This window comes from Mastomys coucha, unplaced genomic scaffold (genome assembly GCF_008632895.1).
Source record: "Mastomys coucha isolate ucsf_1 unplaced genomic scaffold, UCSF_Mcou_1 pScaffold23, whole genome shotgun sequence".
Classification (NCBI taxonomy): domain Eukaryota; kingdom Metazoa; phylum Chordata; class Mammalia; order Rodentia; family Muridae; genus Mastomys; species Mastomys coucha.
The window spans coordinates 26,663,224-26,671,325 of record NW_022196906.1 but is presented as its reverse complement, the minus strand read 5'-3'; the positions used below and the strand labels follow the sequence as shown (position 1 = coordinate 26,671,325).

At 47.3% G+C, this 8,102-nt stretch overlaps 1 long non-coding RNA gene across 1 annotated transcript; it reads right to left on the bottom strand.

Annotated features, from left to right (window-relative positions):
* Window positions 1-338: 338 nt before the first annotated feature.
* On the bottom strand, window positions 339-2,803 carry LOC116073120. The gene is made up of 3 exons (XR_004111678.1): window positions 2,748-2,803; window positions 2,109-2,188; window positions 339-543 (listed from the first exon to the last, which is right to left on the bottom strand). It is a non-coding gene; the product is annotated as an uncharacterized LOC116073120 (long non-coding RNA).
* Between the last annotated feature and the right edge of the window lie 5,299 nt (window positions 2,804-8,102).

Sequence of the window (8,102 nt, the reverse complement as noted above, 5' to 3'; positions counted from 1 at the left end):
AATCATCCCAGCCAACACACAGCAGAGCACAGTAAATATTTGCTGATGTGTGTAGTCGTAGATTGGGAAGGAAGAAAACAAAGTAATTTTCAAAAGGCTATTTATGCTGGACCCAAAACAAAAACAAAAACGAAAAACTGGTTGTACATCTACCTATAGCTGCCTCACACAGCCTGACCCTGCTGAATCCTACATTTATGGTATGGTAGTCCATTCATACATTCCTAGGGTAGAGTTTTGTTTATAAATGAGTAAGAAGGTTAACATCAGTAACTAATAATACAATAGAGTGGTTATTGTAGAATACTCTATAACAATTATTTATAACTTACAATTTTTTTAAAAAATTTTATTTCTGGACTTTTTCCATTTATATCTTCAGACTGTGGTTGACCATAAGTAACTGAACTTATGGAAAGCAAAACCACAGATAATGGGGGTCACTTCATTCATTGCTGTCGTTCATGTTTTTAAAACATCACTGCTCAGCGCCTCTGGCAGTCTTCTCCATAGTCTTTCGTTCTCAGGTGTCTTGGTCTTGGTCTGTAGAGAATGGCCAAAATGAGAAACCTGAGGCCTGGAAATGGGGGATGATCTGGGAGCAAATTCACCCAAAACTGTGCAACAGCTAGAAGGAAAGCTTAAATCAAGAACATCTTGAAACACTGTTAAAGATCCCTGGGAAGGCTTGTGAATGTAGCTCAGTGGTGAGCCTTGCCTAGTGTGGAAATGGCAGTGGATGGTGGCATCTTTTAGAACTTGGCCTCTGTTACCAGGAAAACCTGAGCTGATGTGAAGCATTTCACCCTCCCACTGCTGTGTGTTTCTGAGAAAGTTACTTTGCCTCTCTGAGCAGGGCAGAGCCTTCCTCTGCAAAACAAAACAAGGAGAGCAGAGCTCAGCCCTCAGAGTGGTGGATGCGGTGGGAAGATGCAGCCCATGCAGAAAGCCGTTTGCATTCTGCACTTTGATAGAGATTTCCATGGCTGGGGACTGAGCCCAACTGAGAGAGTATTCACCTGGTACCACAGAGCCTTGGGTTTGAATCTTAGCGCTACAAAAACCAGGTGTGGTCACGCATGTCCAGAATCTCAGCACTCAGCATTCTTGACACTCAGGATAGAAACAGGAGGACCAGGATTTCAAGGTCATCCTTGGCTACATAGGGATGTTATCCTAGGCTACCTGAGACCCTATTTGAGTTTAAAAACAGGCATCCTCTTTTCCAGTAAAGTAGGCATGATTTTTGACTGTTTTGAGTGCACAGTTACTGTGTTTTTTTAATGCCTCTACAAAAACAAATGGAGATGGAAAGATTCATTAAAAAGCCATAAAACCCAAAGCAAGTTCTGTCTGAACTCAGCTTCCAGGAAACTCAGAAGCTCGGGCCCAGAGTGCAGCAATGTGGCCGCTGGCCTCTGGGAAGGCCAGGGTGACCCTTGGTCCATGCATTTAATGCACTAGCCTCATCCAGAAGAGGGTCTCTCTGGAAAGTGTCAAGGAGGGCTGGTCAAGCTAAGGAGACCATGATGGGGCACAGAGAAGGGACCTCATTCCTCCAGGGCTTCCTAGGAGGCCTAAGGTGTCAGCCTCATCACAGCTGCCCCCTCAACTATGATGCCACCAGTCAGATGTCACCTGGGCAGCCTCACTGTCCTCTTGCTCCAGCTGGATGTGGCCCCAGTAGCAGCAGCAAATAAGGTGCTCTGACCTCCTGTTTATCTACCTTTTCCATGACCAGTGGCGCTGTCTTGGGACCACACACCCAATGCCTTCTAGAAGTTCTGCCCTCTTCCCAATCCCAGAAAATGATTGTCCCTAGTGAGGTAAATAAAACAGAAGCTTGGAATTAAAAGGTAGATGATGTTCGCATCTGGAAGTGTTCTCATGACAGCTCTCCTAATGATTGGCCCAAAGCCCCAGATTCCTGGAAACAGCAAAGGCTGCCTCAAACTGTAGTCACTAGTCTATTATCTTAATCGTAGAAACAGTTTGGGTTTGATTTGAAAACCTGAAACAGGGAGATAAATTTTTGCCACTGTAGGTGAAGCTTGGAAGGGCTAGCCCCCACGAATAAGCTCACTTCATTCCCATCCATCCATACTTACATTGGCCCTTGTGCTTACAGTTGCTCTGACAAGTGTTAAGTGGAGACAATAAGAGTCCTCAGCCTCCAAGAGCTTCCAGTCTGAGAAAAAAGGCAGGCACAGAAGCAGGGCAGTCATGACCAAGTTCACTGCACAATGGAGAAGGGGGCCCAGTTTGTCCCTGGGCACTCAGGGAAGGCTTCCTGGAGAAGAGGAAGCTCACAGCTGAGCATGAAATAATTGGAAATGAATGGGAAAGATGGATAGAAATGAGGTGAAAGATTAGTTTGGGTAAAGAGAAGTGAGAAAAAAAAGTGGTCAAAAAAACAGCCTCACTGACTGTTCCAGGAGCTTGAGCAGGGGGTAAAAAAACAAGCCAGTGGTAGAAAGTTCTTAGCATCCAGCAGAACATGGAAAGGTAGACAGAAACATGAATTGTGATTGTCAAAATATCCAAAGGCCCCAGAAACACACACTTATGTCCTGCTCTCTCCTCTCCTCCCCTCTCCTCTCCTCTCCTCTCCTCTCCTCTCCTACATTTCTCTGCTTTTACATCCCCTTTTGTGAGTACTGAAGCCCCCAATGGTAGGAAGCATTTGTCTAAAAATAGCTCTTCTCAAAGACCCAGTCTTTTCTGAGTTTCACAGAACATCTGCTCACCAGTTTCCTATAACTGTTTTTGGCCATTAAATCAAAGCCGTCAGAAACAATGTTCTGTTTCTGTCTTTCAAGCAAAGAACTGCCAGGAGGCCTTCCTTTGTAACCCAGACGACAATGGGGCCAGAAATAGCTAGCTCCACAGAGACTTTGGGACACCTTACTACCCAGGTCCAAGTAGAGTTACCCGTCTTGTTTTTCTTTCTTTTTAAAGACATCATTCGACTCCCCTGTACAGAAAAGAAACTTAGATAAGCCGAACCTCCTGGGAGAGGAGACGCTGCCCTATGCAAATTACCACCTGCAGCCTGGGGCCCTGTGGTTTGCTGCAGCTCATGGTTGGTAGCGACCAGAGACTGGTAAATGTTTCATACTTGTGTGGGGCTGAGGATCGGATGGATGGTGGGTTCTGCCATGTGGTTGGCTTTAGTTCTAAGCTCTATCTGTGTTGTGCATTGAACCCCATTTCTTCATGTGGCACAAAATGTGGGAGTCTGTCTTAACCTGTGTTAGTCCAAGGGAGACATGCAGATACCAAGTTCTGGGTCCTAATAGGTCCCCCCTCCCCTAGATTAAACATTCAAGAACCAAAGTGAGTTAGACTGCCATTGTTGTCTGCTAACATATGAACAGGCATTGGTGCCATGGTCCTCAGGAAGATGGTAAAAGGAGGAAGAAGGAGCCAAGAAGGAACTTGGTGTGATACAGTGTGCATATCCCTCAGGGCCTAGGCAAGGGGCTAGCTCAACTTAGCCGCAAGAGTCCAAGTATGCACGGAGTGGCTTGGTGAAGAGGCCAGCTGAGAGAACCCGAGGGAGCAAAGCCCTGCTGAAGCATACAAGATCCAGTTGGGCCTGGGAATGGGATGGCTGATACATTAGAAAGCTGGATTGAGCTTCTAAGGAAGAGCTGGGGGAGATGACCTAAAATGTTCCCTTACTCTAGACAAGGACTTTAGTCTGGTCAGTGGGCTTAAACATGAGGCAAAAACCTCAAGGCAATTTCCTAGTACCAAGAGTCAGAGTCAGCATCACAAGTGGACAAGAGTCATGTGACTCAGATCATGGTACACCGAGTTTAGGAGTGGCACAGGTCTTAAAAGAAGCAAGTGGTCCCCTGCCACAGCATGCAGGGCAGGCTCAGAGTGGAGATGGTCTAGTAGGCATAAGGGGAGCCAGGGAAGCAGCTGCCAGGGTGGGTCCAGCAGGCTCTGCCCGCCCCAAGGTGTAGCTCTCTACATTTTTGGATGCTGTCTTCCATTTGTATAGATGAGCCCTGGAAGTTTGGGATGGAAGATGGTTTCCATGGCTTGTGTTCATCTTGATGTATGGTCAGACAGTATGCCAGTGGACAAGGGACCATCTGACCTGTGGACATAGCTAGGCATTTGCTACCTGGTCAGTAACTGCAGGGACAGAATGAGAAGTAGCAGCAGGCATCTCCTTATCATCATGTGTGAGCGTTGAACATAGCCAAATGATATCTAACTCAGAGATGATGTGCTCCTGTTTCTTCCTTCTGCTTCTTTTTTTCCTTCCACACTTCTACTCTCTCCTCCCCTCTTCCTCTCCCCATACACCTGCACCTACTGCCTGAGCACGTGGCACATGGCCATGACACGTTGCAGCTTCTTTGTGGAATCATTTCTGCACGGTTGTCATGCCTTAAAGAAAAATGTGAGGTCTACAGATAGATCTGCACCCCCACTGCAGGACTAAATGGACTACTTTAGGGATTGCCTGGTGCAAACCGTGTATGTGTTTGTGTGGGGGGGTGTTACATGGCCATGGGTGTTTGGGGTGGGTGTCAGTGTGTAGCTGGGTGGAGTAATTTTGAGACTTGCTCACATCTCCCAGGTTACTTAGTGGCCTGCCATTCAGTCTCTCACGACCACCCTTTCAGGATTTCAGATCCCAGTTTATCCCTGTATCTTGCTGCCCTTGGCAAAGCAGCTCTGCCACCACAGAAGAGCAGGAAGCTCGGTGGGCTGAAGCAGTTGTGTTTAGTGTTACAGACGAGGCAAAAGGCTTCCTAGGTAATAATTTTCAAAAGAGTTTCCATTTCATTGCCCCTGCTTACCCAGGGAGATGAAAGATCAACCCCCAGGCTCTCTGCATCAGGCCATGCATTACAACAAGACTGACTAACAGTCAAAAGATGCTAGGTTCGTCACACTGCCTAACCCCAGGTGTCTGTCTGTTCCAGCCAGAGCCCTACTGTAGCTTCTGTGCTCTGTCTTCCAGAAAGCATAGTGGTGGCTGCCGATGGCACGGGTCCCCTGAATTCCCGGGAAGCACTCACATCTGTCCCTGCCACCCACGGCTGTGGGATCAACAAGTGAAACACGCAGGGCAAACCCTCTGAACAGGTGCTCATCTTTCCCTGTCTGTCCTTTCATGTGAGCTCAGGAATGCCACCTTTGGATGTGCCCCGCACTCTGCTCCCTAGAAGTCCCTGCGTGTTACCTCCTCACTCTTCCTGTCCTGTAGAGAAACCCAGAAACCTGCTGTGGAGTGGGAGGATGGGAAGGGGGGTGGATTTACAGTGAGCTTGCAAGTGCAAGACAGGACAGGGCAGGGGGCGTGTGGTTTGTCCAGGCAGGATGGATCACACTCTGAAGTGGCTCTGGCACTCACACCATGCAGCATTCATATTTATGCAAGGACATGTGCTTCAACGGACTTTATCAGGCTGTGGGGGCGCACATAGGCAAGCCTGAGCCTTTCCAGGAGCAGGTACTGAGGCCTTCAGAGGCCCTTAAGAGAATAAGGAAATCTTAACAGAGTTTATGACATCCCTGATTTTGACTGGCTTAGGTCTAGGCGAGGAAAGCAGGCAGTCAAGGATAACCAGGAAGAGGCAGCATGAGTTCTGAGCAGACACCCCTCCACACTTACACATGCACCCACTCTTGCATTCAGGCAGACATGGCTACCTAGGCTCCTCCACGTAACTCTGAAGTTATAAGCCAAACAAGTTCTCCAAGACCTGAATTCTTTCAATAACAGCAGAGTGGGTATTTCAGTGACAGCAGCTTCATAGGACAACTGCAAAGATGAAATGAGAAATAAACCAAAATTGTTCTCATGCACTCACCCAATATTAACATTACGTCTGTTCCCTGTGGCCAAGAGGAGGGCCTAGGAAGACTCCCTCCCCCCACAAGAATGAGCAAATGAGTCCTCTTAGATGAGGAAATCAGTCGAGGTCATGAGGACGTGGAGAGTAAGCCTGTGACTGCATATGGGTAAAGCCTGGGCTACAGCCAGTTGCCCTCAGGCTGTGACATCTGATCCCCAACTAAGAATGGGGTCTGTCCTAGTTGCCTCTCTGTTTCTGGGATAAAATATCATCACTAGAAGCAACTGTAGGGAGGAATCACACTCCATCATTGGAAGACAAGACAAAAACTCAACAAAGCCTGCTTGATCTTCCACGCAGCAATCCCTCCAACCAAGGAACTTAGGTCACCACTGAAGTCATACAACAGGAACTATGGAGGGGGTGCTTTTTACCTTGTTCACTGGCCAGCTTATACTCTGATAACCCTTCTTATACAATTCAGAGCCATCTGCCTAAGAATGGTGCCACTCATAGTGGGCTGGGCCCTCCTATATCAATTAACAATGAAGAGCATACACACATACAGAGAGAGACAGAGACAGAGACAGAGAGAGAAACTAATCTGACATAAACAATTCCTCAACAGAGATTTTCTTCCCAGGTAACTATAGGTTTTGTCAAGCCGACAGTTAAAGCCAACCAGGACAGGGTTCTGTGTCACCAGTAGGGCCCACTACAGAGCACCTGTGGTGTGACATCAGACTCTGAGACTCAAAAGAAAAACTCATTGTCCTGGTGACAGAAGGAAAAGGCCAGTAAGTTGAGAGTATGCCAAGTACTGTAGCTGTTATAACAAGTGTTATACAAGTGTTGTAGCTATGGGTAACAGAGGGGGGGATGTACAGATGAGCAGGCTGGGAGGGGCAGGCAGAGCAAGGAGGAGGAGGAAACATTTCCAGAAAAGATAGATGAGCCTGTGCATTGGTTCTGGTTTCTATGACAGGAGAGCAAGTACAGAGGCAGCTTATCCAGGAGGAACCAACATGGGATCAATTCAAACGGGAACAGGCCTAGGCCGCATCAACTAACAGAACTTGCTTGCCTTATGGGGGCTGCAGGTACAGAGAGGTCAAATAGACAGACTCCACACTGGATGTGTGGAAGCAAGATCATGGTGTGAGAGAAGAGGGAAACCAGGGTTGTATGGCTCAGGCCAGACTTGCGTACAGCCACATGATCCCAAGGTGCCTGTTTCTCAGTCGTCTGAGTGTCTGGAATCACCAGGGAGTTAGGGCCAAAGTTACAGGTGTAAGCCTAACACCTTCGAAATGCTACTTAAAATCACAAGCCAGGCAGAGATCTCTGAGACATGGAGAGAAAAGAACAGAGGGTCAAAGATGCTGCATATGAAGAAGGGAGGAAGGCACAGATGAGGAGGGCCTAGTCTGCTGGCCGCTCTGCATTCCCACCCACTTAAGAAACCAAGGCAGAGGTTTTCAAGTTCAATGCCTGCCTTCTACAGAGTGAGTTTAAAGTGAGACCAGGCAACTAAAGGAGACCGGTCTCAAAAAAAAAAAAAAAAAAAAAAAAAAAAAAAAAAGCAATAAATGATTTAAGTTCTTTAAATTTATTTTATTTTATGTGTGTGTTTTGCCTGAATGTGTGTGTGTCTGTCCCATTGAGGCCGGAGATGGTGTCTGAAACCCTGGAAATGGAGTTAAGTTGTAAAGTGTTATATGGGCATTGGGAACAGAGTCTTCTGCGATAGTGTTAAGTGCTCTTACCCTCAGAACCATCTTCTAAAAGTTTTTTTTTTTTAGAAGAAAGAAAGTTCAGGGAATGTAGCTCAGTGGTAGAATACTTGCCCAGAATATGTAAAATCCTGGGTCTAATCCCTACAGAGGTGGAGGGGACCCTAAGTACTGAGGGGTCTAATCCCTATGGGGGTGGAGGGGACCCTAAGTACTGAGGGGTCTAATCCCTATGGGGGTGGAGGGGACCCTAAGTACTGAGTATTTGCTTCTTGTCACAGAAGACTCCAAAGAGGTATCCAAAGGGTTTCCAAAGGCCTGGAACTCCTAAAAGGTCCTCTGCTTCTAGAAGGACCCTCCCCACCCCAAGCCTGAACTCTGCCTAGAGCCCCCCTGAGACAAAACATCAAAGGTTGTTGGAGAACAGTTCTCTGTTGGAGAACACTGTCTCCAGGCAGCCTCCACCTGCAGATTCTCAGTGCATCAAATGGCAAACGGAGGATCTAACCTCCAAAAGTGGAGGAAAGCCCCAAACTAAGGAGAC